Here is a 17531-nt window from a genome sequence, read left to right on the forward strand (position 1 = left end):
AGCTAGGAGAATTGACTGCGGTGATCGCTTTCTCTCAACTAACGTTTGTGATGAAGTTGATTCATTAGCCGCCGCTAATTCCGAATTCTATTGTCGATTTCTTGTCTCGTAGGCCTAACGTGGATTAGCTTGGCCGGTGAAGCCATGTGAAGTTGGTTACTCAAAATTAAGCGCAACAAATCACTTGCTGCTAATCGAATAACCTCTGAATTGTAATTAAACGCAAAACCACAATAGCCAAAATTATTGTTGCTATCATAAAGTGGTATCGTTTATTTTATTTTTATAATAGTTTTTCTTTCACACCGTAGTGGCGCTGCGAGCGCAAGACGCTATTCGCAACCCAAAGCCCTATTCTAAAACTCTTCACTTCTGCATGCCCCAACGCTAACACCCGCTTTGGGGCCCCAAACTTTTGGCGCCCCAATTCTAAAACTCTCTAATGATTACAGGTTTCATGGGAAAAAATAGCAATCGTGAAGGTGGGGGGTGGTACAACAGTAGAGCACTCTCAAAATGATTTAACGAACGCTTCATTTATTACATGGCAACAATCTTCTCTGCGTACAGCTTCGTCATCGAAATTTGTAAGAGATATCGCGCTCTTTTTAATGCGATAGCAATTACATGGACACTCCAAGCGGATATATGTTGTCGCCGTGAGGTTCCGTATAAAGTCCAAGTGCGATAAAATCGTAGCCGCGCACAGTATGCTGTGTGTGCGAGTGAAAGCGCGCGAGGGACGCGCGCTTTCACGGAGAGTGAAGGCACGTGCAGAGCAAACGCGACGTCTTCCGTCGTGCGAAATGCCGTGGGAGGGGGGTGGGGAGGGAGGGGAGCCAACGTTTAGCTGCGGCACCAATTGCGTATCTTACGACCAGGCGCAAGGGGAATTGGCGACTCAATCTGCCACCCGAAACGCAACGCGGGAGGGAGGGGGCGCGGCTTTTACTATTCCACCAACTACGTACTTGGTCTGTGTGTGGCTGCGGGCTGTCGCGCGCATCGTATCTTGAAAGCGATCTCCCCACAGCTATTACCTTTGTATGCGCTGTGCTTTTGCCGCTCAGTTTCTGTTGAAGCGATAGACCGCACGAATCTTCAGTCGCTGCTGCTCAAGCTTGCTCGCACCAGCGTTTTCACAGTGGTTTTCTGTGGTCATCGAGTGTGATCTATTCACGTTTGCTTGTAAGTGCTGACTCCATGCTTGTTAATTCGGTTAGTAAGCGAATGTGTCGAAGTTCATGCAGCCGATAAAACTACTTTCCTTATCCGTATAGCTCTCTATTAATTTCCTATCGCAATTGATGCTTCGCTTTCAGGCGAAACTGCGACTTCTTTCTGGGCTTATTCCAAAATTTTGATGGTTTAGTGGCCAAGAGAAGCGGGAGTGCATAATTAAAGAAAACATGTCGGGCCTCTCTGATAACGGTGCGATAAGTTATTTCAGTTACGTTATAGTATTAGATTAGATTTCAGTTATGTTATAGTCTTCGCTTAAAGTACAGTTTTCAATATTCTTATTGAATGAATCATCCGTCGGCATGCAACTGCTTGATATACTTAGGGGGATGGGAGCTTTGTCAAGCCGCGATACAGTGGCTTTATTTCCCATCCCCTCGGCCATGTGATATATTAGATGTCTGGAACAATAAAAGACTACTACTACTAAAACCACGACCTGATTATGAGGCATGCCGTAGTGGTGGACTCCGGAAGTTTGGATCACCTGGGACCACCCCATCGAAATGCGTCCGCCGTGGCCGGGATTCGATCCCGCGAACTCGTGCTCAGCAGCCCCACCCCATAGCCACTGAGCAACCACGGCGCGTTGGTTTCCGTGAGTACAGCGACATCAGCCAAGCTTGTGCCAACAACAGAAGCTAAAACGTCACGTTTGCTTAGCATTCTCCTAATGTTAGTAAATAGAAAGACAAGCCTCCGTAAGGAGTAATACGCTGCGCATTGTTAGGATACCAACACGTCACTACTGGCGAACGAAGAGCTTAACGCTTATATTCGGGTCTTGGCTCTGACGAAGTTCACAGACGCTGTCAGTAGATGGGGAGTAAACATAGCATTTATTGTTTATGTACAGTTTATTATATCGCACGGAGAGCTGTTGAACACTAGCTTTACCGTATTCAAAAGCTTCTTGCGCAAGTGTCTGGTTGTCCGGCAGAAATCTTCGTTGAAGAATATTCTAGAATCTTTGGCTTGCTGCGTGGTGAAAATATGCTTTCTCTGAATTTCAATGATGGAAACTTAACAATAACTGGCCGGCATTTTCCAGGAACAAACTTTGCCAATAGATGCACGCGAGATATGCGGTCGTCACTACTGCTCAGAATTAGGTCTAGTGCGATGTTAAGGGCTGCGCATATTTGCTGCTCAGATTGCACCCGCATTTTTGAAAGACTACCGTGAAACCGCGAAAGATTAAGTTTTCTCTGCGCGAATGGTCTTCGATGTCATCAAGACGGTGGTGGTGGTGGTGGTGGTTAAACTTTATTTCCAAAAAGGGTACTGAAGGACACCAGACTGTTCGTCAAGGTGTAGAGGGCACCTCCCACGTCGGGACGGGGAGCCCTAGGCTCTCCGCCGCTTCGCAGGCCTTCTGGACAGCCCAGAGTTGGTCTTGCAGCTCGCTGCTTCTAAGAGCGCCGTCCCACTTGTTCTTGTCCTCCAGATAGGAGGCCTGTGTCGCGCATCCCCACAACATGTGTCCCAAGTTCACATGTCCACCACACTGTGCACAATTGAAAGTTCCGTCGTAGTCTGGGTCGATTCGGCTCATACGCCAAGGATTGGGGTACGAGTTCGTCTGTAGCAAGTGGAGAGTCACTGACTGTGCCCTGTTAAGTTCCTTGTTTGGAAGGGAGAATTCTCTACGTCCTAAATAAAAGTGCTTGATGAGCTCATTATATGTCTGAAGCTGGTCTTTAAAGGCCTTAGGCGGAGACGAGGGAGTCTGCAGGGGAGCGCGGCTGGCAAGTCCTCGCGCGGCCCTATGAGCTGGTTCCTTAAGGTTCCGCTGTCCTCCCACGAAATCGCCCATATGGGCTGGGAACCAGACTATAGAGTGGAGACTAATGCATCTACCTTCCAGTAACCTTGAAACCTTCGCATCCACTACTCCCCTAGCAAAGGCGCGAGTAGCTGCCCTAGAATCGCTATAGATTACCGAGCGCTCTGGATCTAGCAGAGCGAGTGCAATGGCCATTTGTTCGGCCACCTCCGGATTCTTGGTATAAACAGAGAGTGCGTTGAAGACTCTTTCGTGGGCGTCTATTACGGCTACCGAAAAAGCTTCCCGACTGGCCACCTGAGCGGCGTCTACGAAGGCAGCTTGTGTGGAATCCGTAGCAGCCTCGGCAAGAAGAGCCTTCGCGCGGGTGAGCCTTCTCCCTTGGTTAAAGACCGGGTGGACGTTCCTGGGAAAAGGACGAACCACAATCGCGTCCCTAATTTCTTTACTAAGATGTCTGACGTCATCCTTTTCAAGTTCAGTAAACATGCCCATAGTGACCAGGATGTCTCTGCCAGCTCTGGTGCCTGACAACCGGACGACCTGTGCTGTGCGCTGAGCCTCAGCGATTTCAGCTAGAGTATTGTGAACTCCTAGTCTCGAAAAAAGCTCGGTGGATGCGTTCAACGGTAGCCCCAGGGCTACCTTGAAGACTCGACGGATTGTGGTATTGAGTCGTTTCTCTTCTGTTTTTTTCCAATCGAGCATAGCCGCAACATAAGTAATATGACATAGGACGAAAGCGTGTATGAGCCTAATGGCACATTCCTCGCTCATACCTTTATTTCTATTGACAATGCGTCGAAACATTCCTAGAGCATTCTCCACTTTGCCAGTTATCTTTTGTATCATCAGTCCAGTTCTCTGCGCGATTGGTCTTCGATATCATCAAGGTGGTGGTTCATATTAGTAACCTGAGGGACGAGGCTTTCGTATGTTTTGCCTTCAGATGGCTGGATAGTGCTTTCAACGGTTGATAGCCTATTCAGTTTCAGCAATTTCAGATATCACCTGCTAAGTCGGCTGCCATAGCATACCACCCTAAACAACGCGCTCGTCGAACAATGAGCCGACTGTACCTTGACGAAACACCGATAAGGTGGGTGTGACAACACCATTATTTGGGCTTAATTGTGGATGATCGCATCTCTTGGCGCCCTGCCGTTAAATTCGTACGCAACAAATCGCAATCCATCCTTAAGTATGTGGCCGCCTTGACAGCTAGAGGTGCAGGCTGTGACCAAACAACGGCTCTGCAGGTGTACCAATCATTTGTACTCTCAGGCATGATGTATGCGTTACCATTCCTGAACGTCCCACCTAGTTTGATTGCCCAACTGGAACGTGATCATTGCGTTGCCCTTCGAGTAATGCTGGGATGACCTCGTGGGGTGCAATCAGTTCCATTACTCACTGAAGCACATCATTTACCTCTAAGGCTACAAGAAGACCAGAGTGCTCTATATCATATTGAGCGTCTGCACCGCGCATCGAATGGTCAAATGCTCCTTGTTCGTCTGATTTACCGCCCGTTTTCTCGCATTGGAAAAATGGCGGCATTATTTATGAACATTACTGGCATTTCTGAACATGATGCTCCAGTTACGCCTTCGCCTCCGGAAGATATCATCAAACACGTACTGCCCATTTACCTTAGAATCCCTGACATACACAAAAATCGGATATGCCTGTTTCTGCCATATTCCAATTGTCTCAGTCGCACATGTTCGAGAGATTTCTAGAGTATCTTCAAGTATTTACAGATGCATCTGTACAGAGCGACGGTCAAGGCGCCTCTGCAGCTTTTTTCTGCCCTTCAACTCAAGCACGACGTATATTTCATATACCCCATCCAGCCTTGTCAACACCTCGGAGCTAGCAGCAATTAATGTTGCACTGAAATACGTGCAAGAGGAGTTAACCTCACCGAAGATTGTCATATTTATGGACTCCCGCGCTGCCCTTAGCAGAATACGCAGTCAGGTTGATTGCCCAATTGTGCGCAGTATTACTGACTCTGCCAAAAAATTTTTATCACGTGGGGTATCTCTCGTTGCTGAATGGATACCTTCGCACGTAGGGAATGCCGGAAATGAAGAGGCTGATCGACTGGCTTCAACTTGCACTCATACCGACTGTGCTTGCCCTGAAATTTTGTGCAAGCTTGATGACGCTCGTCTGCTGATTCGTCGCCACATACTCAAGCAGCATCCAAAACAGCGCGTCGCAAATGGAACGTTCCCGCCGCGTTTTCGCGGTCGAGGCTTGCCTCGTCGCGCTAGAGCGAAACTACTCAAGCTAAGGGTTGGCTGTGTTAACGTGCACGAACGTTTATACAGACAAGGACGTCTGACTAGTCCATCGTTTACGTCTTACGGTGGCTGCGAGACACTTCAGCACCTGATATTGGAATGTCCCGCTTTCAGCGCGCAACGCTTATCGCTAGTGAAGGACTATCATCTCCTTGGCCTGCGGTGTACGACTCTAAACGAATGTTTATACCCCAGTGGTTGTGCGTCTCGACGTGATCAAGCTCATCGCACTCTGCTTACTTTTCTAGAAGCAACAAACTTAGGGGCACGTTTGTAACCCAGCAACCATTTCTTTTATTTTACGTTCTTTAGTAGCATGACCGGCAGGGACGGGCCCTACTGTATGTTGTACTTCAGTCTTTGAGATTTGTCATCTCGCTCTTTCTTTCCTCCTTCCTCCCCTCCTTCCTATCTTTCCTTTCTATGCTTCTCTCGTCCTTTCTGAAGAGTAGGCAGGCGTTGTGCCCCTTCTGGTGGCAGTTGCAAGCCTTGCTCCTCGATTTCTATTTTCTGTGTATATGTTTACAAATCAAATAATAATAATTAACATTGGCATGTAGTCCCTTTAGCAGCGATAACAGCTCAATATGTTGTTTACCGGCGTTGTCATTAGCGGGTCAGGTCCGGGATTGAGCTCTACATCACCTGATAGTAGCAACATTTTAGATGCATGAATACATTCGCAAGCAAGGCAAAATAACACTTGTGGGCATGGAAGTGAGAGCACAAAAGCATTATTATTTTTTTTTACAGAAGAGTTGAGTACCTGAACCAACATGCACAAGAAGCGAAAAGGCGTGTCAGGGGTCTGCATTGTTGCTGTTCTTCCACGCCCACTGGAGGGCGCGAGGACAGCCAGCTGCTTATAAAGCACACCGGGCATGCATCTATCGATGCCGATGGCTTTGTCCAAGTGAGCTCAAGATGGTGCTCCAGGAACGCCGCGCTGCGTTGCATGGAACTGAGCTTGGCCACCCAGGAGTGACGCCTGGCAACTTATGCTCGCGGTCTCGGTCGGCGCGAGCTGGAACAGCTGTACAGAGGCGCAGCACCGGATGATTCATTCCATGTGGCAATGATAATCAGTATCGGCACCAAGAAGCGAAAAGGCGTGTCAGGAGTCTGCATAGTTGCTTTTCTTCCATGCCCACTTCTGCATGTCTGCGTGGCCTAATGGATAAGGCGCCTGATTCCGGATCAGGAGATTGCAGATTCGAGTCCTGTCGCGTACGTGTTTTTCTTTACTTATTTATTACAGCGATACTGTATATGCCTAGGCGAAACATCCGACCGTTCCCAGGAGGGCCCTGCGCTGGCACAGGTGTGCATGCGCGACAAAAAAAAATAATTGGGGCGGAGTTATACGCAACAGCAGAGGGAATGTCTGGGTCTTTCACAGCGTGGGTGTGACGTAGCGCAGTCTGCAGGGAGTGCGCACGCGTCAAGTTTGGGGATGCAAAGTGTCTGGCGCAATTGGCTGCGCGGTCGGTGACGTCGTTCCTCTTTCGCAGCAGTGCGCGCGCGCGTGATTCTCTCCGACATCGCAATGATGCAGTTACGTGTCGTGCGTTCTCTCGCGGAATAGCTCGCGTACGAAGAACAGCGCCGGGAGTCCTACCGCCGCAGTCGTGCCACCAAAGCCCAACGTGTCTGTGCCTTCATTGCTTGGCATAAAGGGGCGCGTAATGTGACACATAACTGCGTAACACTGTTCAATAACACTTTAATATACCCGCGTGATAACCTTAAGATAAACACCGTGGCCGCCCCTTTACAGCTTCGCTGGTCAACCGCCTCCACAGCGTGTAAGGGCCGAACATTTTTTTTTACTCATGCAGCATTCCAGTTTATGGGCTTGCAGCTGCTACTTCTGCATGCCCGCTACCACATATACTGCTGGGATGCAGTATTATTTTGGGACATCCTCAAGCGAAGCCCAAGCAGGTTGGCACGAAATCTTATGCGTATAAGAAATACCTCATATCCTGCATTTTCGTGTCGTGTCAAATGATGACAAAACGTGAACTCATCAATGTCGCCCGTGGGCGACGTGATCGCTGCGAGCAGGCATCCTCGAGCGATCGGTTTCGGGGTACGCTGGATTTCGCGTCTTCGCATTGGACGCGTCGCAGGCCGTTTGTTTCGCTCTGAAAAGTGAAGTTGGCCCAGTGCGCGTCCTGTATCGAGTCGCGCGACATCTCACGAAAGTCATCGTATCCCCGAATGCAACTATATATTTTCAAGTTCGCAACGCATAAACGGGTCGACTATGCCGAGCGCGCGCCCGCCTTGTCACAGGCAGCTGCCATGCTGGCAGTATGTTCACGTTTATCCCTAGGCCAGCTGTCCGGGCGTTCGATTTTGCTTACTTCGGAAAGCTTCAGGTTGTCTTGGGATCCCAACACACGTGACTTCCTATCAGGACAGAAACTAGCTCACTGCCGTCTGGCTGCCAGAGGGTTGCCAGAACTCCGAAAATCGACGATGCCAAGTTTCGGTTTCCCACGCTCTGATCGCCTAAATACGTGGTGCCACAGTTCCACCGGTAATCGCCTTTTTCATGCTCCAAAAGTTCGTTTAGCCTGTAGGGAGACCTCGCTTCAATTTCCCAATTAAGATGAGCCCGCTGAAACAAAATAATAAAAAACTAATTATTGTGTGAATTAGTGACTAATTGCCACGTATCACCCGTCACCCCTAGATCGTCCCCACTGACGTCATGTCTCCGAAAGAGCCGTCGTTTTATTTCAAACGGGCTGTATTTAAATATAACTTTGTCTATCTATAAACACCCAGTAAATGACGACACCTCTTTGTACAGAGGGCGACGTTAACAAAAATTGCCCTTTTCTTTGCACCGAAACAGGTAATACAAAACTAAGAAAAAAAAGAAAAAGAAAGTTGACGTCCCAACCAGAGATGGCAGTAACTTCAAATCTTATGCGGCTTGGCGCGAATGTGTGAATTTTTTTAGCGACCGGCATTTCGACGGCGCCAGCAGTTTTTTTTTTTTTTTTGAGGCTACGTAGGCCTATGTGGGAATTGTACAAATGACGAGATGTATGCGGTGGTACTGAGAATAACGTTTTGAGGTTTCGTGGTGCTGCTCAACTCAGCTGAAGCGTCAGCGTGTCATTAAACTACAGGAGTGGCGTATGTGTCACTGTGAACATAATTAGGCTGTTATTGATGTAATTGCTCCAGCAGGTTCCCCAGGAAGGTGAGCGAATAGTATGGAAATAAATGACAGTGCCACAGAAGTTTTAAAAGCAACTTCACTTTTATCGGCCTAGATGGATGCAACCAATCTAACTGACGAACGGAAACATATGTTTCAATGGAGGAAAAGTATTATGGCCCGCACACGTACAGTCCTTATGTACAGAAACTTATGCCAAACCTTTTCAAAGAATCATTCGAAATTCTGTGCTATACCATGTATTCATATCCAAGAGTTATCAGACAAAACAACGTTGCCCCGCATTATTACATTAGACATACTAATTTTCCTGTCCGTCGGACACTCAGAGCCTGTGTTACGCATTGTGAAGTGAACATAGCGCGTCGTTTCTTCGGGGAGCGTTCTGCATTTATCGTCACGACAAGAGGCAGCGCGTCGGATGCGGCAGCCGTGAACTTGCCCGATAAAAAAAAGCCTGCACTCACACCTTTCGCGAATGAATGCCATGTGCTAGGTCACGCAAAGTTTAATGTGAAGCGGACGCTACGCTTTGAACAAACACGCAAGGAAATATAAAATGACCAACCCCTTCCCCTACTTGAAAATGGGTGTAAGCGAAGCTTGTTTGTTTCTTAGGTGTTCCTCGGAGCGAAGTATCACGTTGTGCTCGAACCACAACCGGTCACACACACTTCAACTGCCTCTGAAGTTCCGGTTAAGAAACTCGCATTGAAATCTGGCCGTCGCACCGGGGAAGTTGATGCTAGCGTTGCCGAGGCGTGCACCACCGTTATCTGGTTCCTGGAGGGCAAGACGATGTTGACGTTTGGCCTCAAAATCGCGCTCCCGCAACTCGGGGTCGGCTGCTCTTCGGTGACGTTCGGCCTCAACTTCGCGCTCCCGCAACTCGGTGTCCGCAGGTCTTCGCTGACGCTTCGCCTGGGCTTCGGAAGCCCTCACGCTAGAATCGGCTCGTGGACGACGAGCGAGTTTGTGGCGCCGTTGCGCAAACGCAGCCTGCACCTCGGCGGAACGCACCACGCGGTGGTCGCCAGCCGATCGCCGAGACTGGTCTGAGGCGACGGAAGCCCGGCAGAGCGCGCGCCAAAGCCCTTTCCCTCCCCGCGACACACCAGATGACCCTGATATGCCGCTCACGTCAAGTGATCCGGCGCCGGCGCAGCTGGAAGAGCTGGTCTACTGTGGGAGCAGCCGTGTTTTTTATTGCGATAGGAATTACATGGACACTTCAAGCGAATTTCTGCCGTCGCCGTCGCCATGAGGTTAAGTATAAAGTCCAAGGGCGATAAAATCGTCGCCGCGCCCCGTATGCGCGAGTGAAAACGCGCGGGAGACGCGCGCCTTCACGGAGAGCGAACGCACAGCGGAGACAAAACGAGACTTCCGTCGCACGAAAGGCTGTGGGGGTATGGGAGGGAGGGAAGGGGAGACGCTGTGCTTCGGCAACAAATGCGTATCTCGCAACCGGGAGCAAGGGTAACTGGCGATGCAATCTCCCATGCGAAAGGAGCAAAGCGGGACGGCAGCGAGGGAGGGAGGGGGGGAGGGGGGCTTCTACTCTGCCAACAAATGCGTTCTTGCACTTTGCGCCTGTGCCGGCTGTCGGTGTTGTCGCGCGCAACGTATCTTGAAAGCGATCTGACACGGCTCTGACGTTTGTATGCGTTGTGCGTACGCCGCTCAGTTTCCGTTGAAGCGATAGACCCCACGAACCTTCGCTCGCTGCGGTGGCCGCGCTTCCCGACGCCCCAGTTTTGACAGTTGTTGTCTGCGGTCATCGAGTCTATTCATGTTTACTTGTGCGCGCTGACACCACCCTTGTTAATTTAGTAAGCGAATGTGTCAAGTTTATGCAGGCCATGAAACTAGAATCCCTACCCCTTATAGCTCTCTACTAATTTGATATCGCAATTGATGCTTCGCCTTTCGGGCGAAATTGTGACATTTTCTTTTGCGTGACCACGACAACGCCACCGAAACAAAATAAATTATGGGATTTTCGTACCGCAATCACGATCTGATTATGAGGCACGCGGTAGTGGGGGACTCCGGAAATTTGGACCACCTAGGGTTCTTTTACGTGCACCTAAAGTACGCGGGTGTTTTCGCATTTCGCCCCCATCGAAATGCGGCCGCCGTGGCCAGGATTCGATCCCGCGACCTTGTGCTCAGCATCCACCGAAACTTGTGAGCCAATACAAGCTTCGCTTCAAGAAAGCTCGGACGAAACCGCCGCGTTGAAGTGAGCACCGCCATTCCGCAAAAGTAGCTGGCTTGCGCAGTCTTGCCAAGTCTTGCGCCAGAGTTACTGTTTGGTAGGGGTCACCAAGAAGGAATAAATCGTGAAAAACAATTGTTGTTGTTAGTACAACAAAAATATTCGAAACGGTATATTTAGAGGTATGACAGTATTTTGATGAAAAATTTTCGAACATAATTTTTCGCGTAGGTTTTCTAGTTTCAGTGTTTGTCCTCCACACCCCCCTAACCTAGTCGCGCTTCAACCTTGCGCCATTAACTGATATCTCTGGCAATAAGTATTAGCACGCTTTTCGTTCCTAGCTTCGCGACCTATTTAATGGACCTTGATTTTTCCACGAGCAGCACTAGTCTGACAACTTCGATCATTCGGTGCACATACTACACACATCTTTCTTGAGGGTAAAAATCTGGGTGCGTAGCAAAGCAATGGAAGCTTCTTTAAAAGCTTAAAGTGATAATTGGAGAGCGCATGAGCAATATTTCAATACTTGTATAGCTGAGGTCCGAGACACCGCAAGCCGCAAGAGGACGCTTGATGTAGGCCTCAGTTTTAAAGCAGTGCTCCTCTGGAGCATGCCATCCTGAGAGATATTAAAGGGGGAAAAACCATTTAGCAGGGTTTCAGTTACTTGTGACAGCACAGAGTATTTCGCTGTTCAGTTTTCGCAGGAAAACGAAATGAATTCTTTCACTTTACTGAATAGCCGCATGGCGACGATCACTGAGCTTCTCGTCTTCCAGCCGCCTGGCGACTACGCGATCCGCAATATGCCAGATGCGTATCGTGTCATGATTGATGTCTCTTAGTTACCCGATGATGTCACAGAAACCAGGAAAAGAGCTAAGTACACAAGGAACTGCACAGTCGGGCTGAAATCACTTGGCAAGCCGGGACTGCATGGTTCACTGCAGGTTTACACCTCGGCTCGGTCAAGTGGTGTAGCTTGCACGAGTTCCGTAAATTTCCCATTGGACACGTGGATAAATTATAGCGCCGTCTTCAGGGGGTGCTGCATGGAGATGGCATGATGGATATTTTTCTGGGTAAAACCACGATCTGAATCTGAGTCACGCCGCAGAAATCCAACGTGCACCCAATGCACGATACACTGCTGTTGTTGCAGTTGCTCTAATCAAAATGCGGTCGCCGTGAAGGCGATTTGAACCCGCAAATACGTCTTTTTCAGCGCAACGTCAAACCCACTTGGCCATCACGGCGGGTTGGTATGATACATAACCAGCGTGCTGCATACAGTTTGGCTGTCAGCACTACGCGAAAGCTGTAATATGATTTTTTAGGCCACATAACACAAATGTTTGTTGTGATAAAATTACTGGGCAGGCAAGACCTTCTGTCCTAAATTGTTCAAGTGTTTGGTGGGAAAATAGAACTGGGAGATGCTCTGGGAAGATAGAGATGTCTACTGAAGTGAACAATGTTCATCAAGCAACGCGTGGCATCTTCTGGCGCATTCAAATAAATAACGCTGAATACTCGTAATTATTCTCCGGTTTTGTGGATGTTGTCAGATCTTAAGATATCCCGTGTTTCTCGAAAGCTTCAGCTTTCCTCTATATCGTTCCAGCGTCACTATGGGGAAATTTTAAATGAAGACGACTGTCACGAGGGAAAGGTTACACTAGACAGCGCAGGAAGAAAACTTTTATAGCAACTCTTCCACCACGGAGGAGTTGCGATAAACAAACGAAAATGACTTGGACAAAAGTAATCAATGAATAAGATTTTTTCTCATCTTCTTCTTCGTCGCTGAAGCACATTATTCTCGCGAATCGGCGAAAGCTTACTGGAAGCGATACCGCACGAAACAAAGATTTACGCCGTAAAATGTTACGCCGGTTATCAGTTTGAGTGCAACATATTATGGGCTTATGGGAAAACCTCTATTTCTTGAATGTTTTATTGATATGGAGAAGCTGCGACTTCGGTATGTCCGCGTGGCCTAATGGATAAGGCGCCTGATTCCGGATCAGGAGATTGCAGGTTCGAGTCCTGTCGCGGACGTGATTTTTTTTTTTTTTGCTTGCTGCGTGGTACATCATTAGTGTCATGGAACGCCTGGTGGTTCCTATACGTGAGTCCGTGTGGATTTGGCGCATTCTCACGGATCAGGAAATGGCAGGTTCTTAGTAGTCCTTCACGGACGCCGAGTTTTCAAGGTGTTTTTTTTTCTTTTTTTTACTCGTGCAGCATTGTTTATGGGCGTGTAGCTGCTACTTCTGCATATCCGCGTGGCCTAATGGATCATTCTGCTTCCGGCAGTATCGAGTGTATGATTTCTTTCAGCGCGGTTTTCGAACGATTACCTGTCCAGTATGAAGCGAAATATAATGTTTACTAAAGGGTATAAAGAAAGAAAGGTCGCGGTTTAACTCAGACGTCTGGAAACTGAACGATAAACTATTAGAAGCCGAAATATTTGCACAAAGCGTACAAAAGCGCCTGGAAAATGTTTTAACGGTACCGATGCGAAGTTTAATTGAAGCCTGGGAACGATTTAAGGAAGATCAGTGCTATTGAAAGATCGGGTCTACTGCATAGAGCTGACAAGGAAAAAGAATTACAATGTCAGTTATGGCGAATTCCATTGGGAGAACAGGAGCAGGGTGCCGCGCATTGCGGAGTCGGGTGACAGCGCAGTAAGAGCAGGGTCACTCGCCCCGCCACTGGAATGCGGCGTGAATCCGGAGAGCAGGTGGGAGGGGGACGTGTAAGGAGAAATGTACCATGTGACTAAAGCAATCGTCGTGCCAACATTCTCAGCTGGAGAGTGGGAAAACATGCGTGATTGTGTTGTGAACTGTGGGGCGTAACGCTGTCACCGTTTGCGGCCACGTACTACATACTTTTGTGCAACGCCGACGCATCCTACATTTCCGCCTGCGTATATTAGGTGCAACTTGAATCTAAATTGAGGTCCAGCAGCTCTCGCTTCTGTTACCGTCGAGCATCTCAAGCACTTCCGCAAGGTGTAGACGCTTTGCTGCCGCTGTGCCCAGCGCATCCGACGAGAAGCAGGGCCGACTAGAAATGTCAGGATCTGTCGCCGAATCCCTGCGAAGCTCACTCGACGTCAAAAATCACCGGGACCAAACCACAAACTACGCTTGGCTGCCGCCATTGCCACCGAGCTCCCCGGCTGAAGCAAAATAAAAACAAATGGGGAGGATATCACGATTTAGGTCATGTGACTTTCTCTCACGGTGTAAGCACATTTAGGTGTTGACACTGCGCGCGCGCGAGCGTCCAGAACGTGTTCGGCAGCGCACAGGCGCACCCTGCAACTTTGTTGCGAGCCAGTAGATGGCGCCGCGCTCAGCGGTCCCAGGTGCAGGGTGATATGGGCTGGACAAATTTTGTAGCAAGGGAGGCTCAGATTAAAACTGATTTTGAAGAACGACTGAGGAAAATGGAAGAAAGTAGATGGGGTGCAAGAGTGTTGAGCTATTTTTACAGGCAAAACATTGACTCACAATGGAGGAAACAAACTAGGAATCTTACCAGCAAATATACGAACGGTATGGCCAGCAACACGGCAACAAAGAACATACAAACGCAAAGTGAGAGGCTGAGTCAAGGTTATGGGTGGCAGCAATGAAAAAGAAACCTGCTATGACTAACTACCTCAAAGGAAAAAAAAAGGAAATCAGGAAAGAAACCATTTATGAAAACTTAAAGGGAAGCTTCTCACTTTTCGAAGCGAGATCATGATACCTTAGAGCGCGCAGTTATAAAGCGAAGTACACCAAGGACGAAGCCGCATGTGCTTGCTGTGGTAAAGCTAGAGAAACGGTGGAACCTGTTCTATTGGAATGTGAAGAAATCTACCCAGCTGCAACTCTAGGCTCCTCTGACTAACTTGAAGTCCTTGGGTTCAGGGATAGCACGGGCAAGGTAAACATGACAGCTGTAGAGATTAGGAAGAGGTGGTTGGAGGTTTGGTGGCATAATAGTAGGGAGACCACAAACAACGTACAGAAACAATTCCCAGTAATGGTTCAAAAAGGTTGATGCCTGGAATTTTTTGTATTTGTGTGTTTCACAAAAATAAAGGTAGAACATTAAACAAAATAATAACAAGAGCTTGGTGGCGCAACCCACCACCCCGTTTCAAAGGGGACGCTCATAGCCTCCATCCATCCATCCATCCATCCATCCATCCATCCAGCTTAGCGGTGCCGGCGGCTTGACGTTGCTCTGCGTCCCCTAAATTTTCGTTCGTGGTGGAGTGAGTAAAACTCAAACCGCGAAGCAAATTCCTTATTTCAGATTAACATGATCAGTGTACCAGGCCTAATGCTTCGCTAACATGAAGGTTCCTTGTGCAGGGCCTGAATGACGTGAACACAGGTCGATCGGGCAGCACTCAAAGCCCACTCAAGTTACGCTCGCGCGCACAATTTGTTTCGTCCGGTCTAGTCGTTCATCCAAGCATAAAAAAATAAATGCGTTAGCCCAAGTGCTACCCCTCGATCAAAATAAAATAGTTACTGCATCAGAAAATGTTGTTTTTCATGCTTATCGCTGCTTCCATTCACACTCAGAAAACCGTTCAAGAATTGTTGCATGAATTCTGTCTGGCCGCGATATAAATTAAGAAATGAAACGGCGCAAGCTTGCGACATGCAACGCACTAGAGCAAAGTGGCTGTTCATGGCTAGAACTTAAGATGAGAATGCACATCAGCTATTTAAAAACTATTTCAAATGGGAATTTATTAGGCGGGACGAAGGCAGGCGTCTTATCTTGGATTACAGCATCACGAAAACAGTTTACTGGTGAAAACCTGAGCAACTACCTTTCTTCTTCCAATTCCGCTTAACATAGACCTTGTATATAATTCATTTCGCTTTCGTCCATTAAGGACTGAGTGACTCTTGAAGGATCTAGAAAAAGGAGGTGACTTTCTTTTTCTTAAATTGTATATGAGAATGTGCCAATGTAAGCATATTTGACAATGCATGCTACAGCCTGTCCACAAATACACTTACACCCACCACACTATAATCTCATAGACTTTTTACTTTTTATTTTGCAAAGACGCAATACGAAAAAAATTGTGCATGAAGCAGCTCGACAATTTTAATAGGGGATAGCCATCACGGAAGCTTACGCTCTCACACACTCCCACAATGCAAAAATGTTGAATAAAAACATGCAAGCGTGCAATAAACACCGCACGCGCATTGTAAAAAAAATTCAGTAGCCATGATGAGGCAAACTGGAAAATCAGGCACACATCTGCAAAGAAAAGAGCAGTATTATACAGGGTGCACAGAGATTTAAATATATACAAATGTCACGTAGCTGGAAAGAACCGAGGTAATGTTGCTTGCCGTCCCTTGGAGATACTCAGGTTATTTTTTACATTCCGCCTAATTAGATATTTGTCTTAATTATTTATCAACTTCTCAAATATTATAATTATATTAAAAGTGTCAATGAAAAAATTGTAGAGCAACACGAAAGACTCCCGATGCAGCTTACTATTTCTGAATACGCGCTACGTAGAAGTGCTTTTCCGAGCGAGAAAGAAGCCCATGAATACACGCAAAGTGCCTCGAGCGGCAATTTCGCGTGTATTCGCGGGTTTCTTTCACGCTCGGAAAATACTTTTGTGTATCACGCATTGCGCAACAGAAAGCTGCATCGCGAGTTCTCCATGTTGCTGTGCAATTCTCTCGTTCACAATTTTATCTAATTATAGCATTAGAAAAGTTAAATAATCAATTATGAAAATGATTATCTAATTAGGCGGAATACAAAAAATAACCTTAGAGTATCTCCAAGCGACGTCAGACAACATTACCTTGGTTCTCTCCAGATACGTGACAACTGCATATTTTTACATCTGGGTGCATTATAGTCAAGACATCCGGTATATATCATATACATGCAGCAAAATTTGCACAAACTGCTGTGGCACAAAGCAGTTTTCGTGGCACACAGGAGGTTCTCTCTTTCGCGGCGGCATTCGAGGTTTATTTGACCGTGTGAGGTTCTTTGGACTGTTCGGAAATAAGGTGGGAACTGTATTTGTAGACAGAGCAGGGCTATTTGGCGCGTCAACACCTTTTTATCGAGCTCCGAGTAATATGCCGTGGATATCATATCCTCTGAAAAATGCTTGGCACAGACATGATCGGTAGGCATAAGAGTTCGGTCTGCCCTCAGCTTTGCACGGCAGCGCTGCTCTAGATTCAGAATGGTTTGGGTGCGAGCTCTTTGGTGTGGATCATTCATATGTAAAACAGCGCCAAAATTGTCCGTGTTTTTAGACGCTGTTTTAAATATGAATGCTTAGACGATTGCTGTCGGACGGCGCTTTGAACAAAGGCACTCGCTCCGCTCAAGTCCGGTAGCCCGAATTGCAGTTCGGAACGAAGCACTTTCTACCCATTTCAAACGCCCCTCAGCAGGCCGCTGCCACCTTTGTCGAGGCCCCGCCCTTACAAAAATGAGTATTGCATTTCCGTTGTCGATTTGTTGAACTATCATTGATTCCATGGAAATTCTATGAAATTACAACACTGAATGAGCCAGCACAATGAGATTTCATTAAAAATTCTGTTGTGCATTGCTCAATAAGTTTTCTGTTGACGAATTTTCATGGATTTCTCGTTGCATTTTCTCACTTAAGGCGCGCGATCCAATGAGGGAAGCCAGGCATCCTGGCTAACTGTTTGCTTTACGTTCGGATATGCGCTG

At 47.6% G+C, this 17531-nt stretch overlaps 1 non-coding gene across 1 annotated transcript; it reads left to right on the forward strand.

Moving 5' to 3' along the window:
• The first annotated feature begins 12754 nt into the window (after nt 1-12754).
• On the forward strand, nt 12755-12827 carry Trnar-ccg (transfer RNA arginine (anticodon CCG)). Its single transcript has one exon. It is a non-coding gene; the product is annotated as a tRNA-Arg (tRNA).
• Nucleotides 12828-17531: the final 4704 nt, after the last annotated feature.

This window comes from Dermacentor silvarum, chromosome 1, assembly GCF_013339745.2.
Source record: "Dermacentor silvarum isolate Dsil-2018 chromosome 1, BIME_Dsil_1.4, whole genome shotgun sequence".
Lineage (NCBI taxonomy): Eukaryota > Metazoa > Arthropoda > Arachnida > Ixodida > Ixodidae > Dermacentor > Dermacentor silvarum.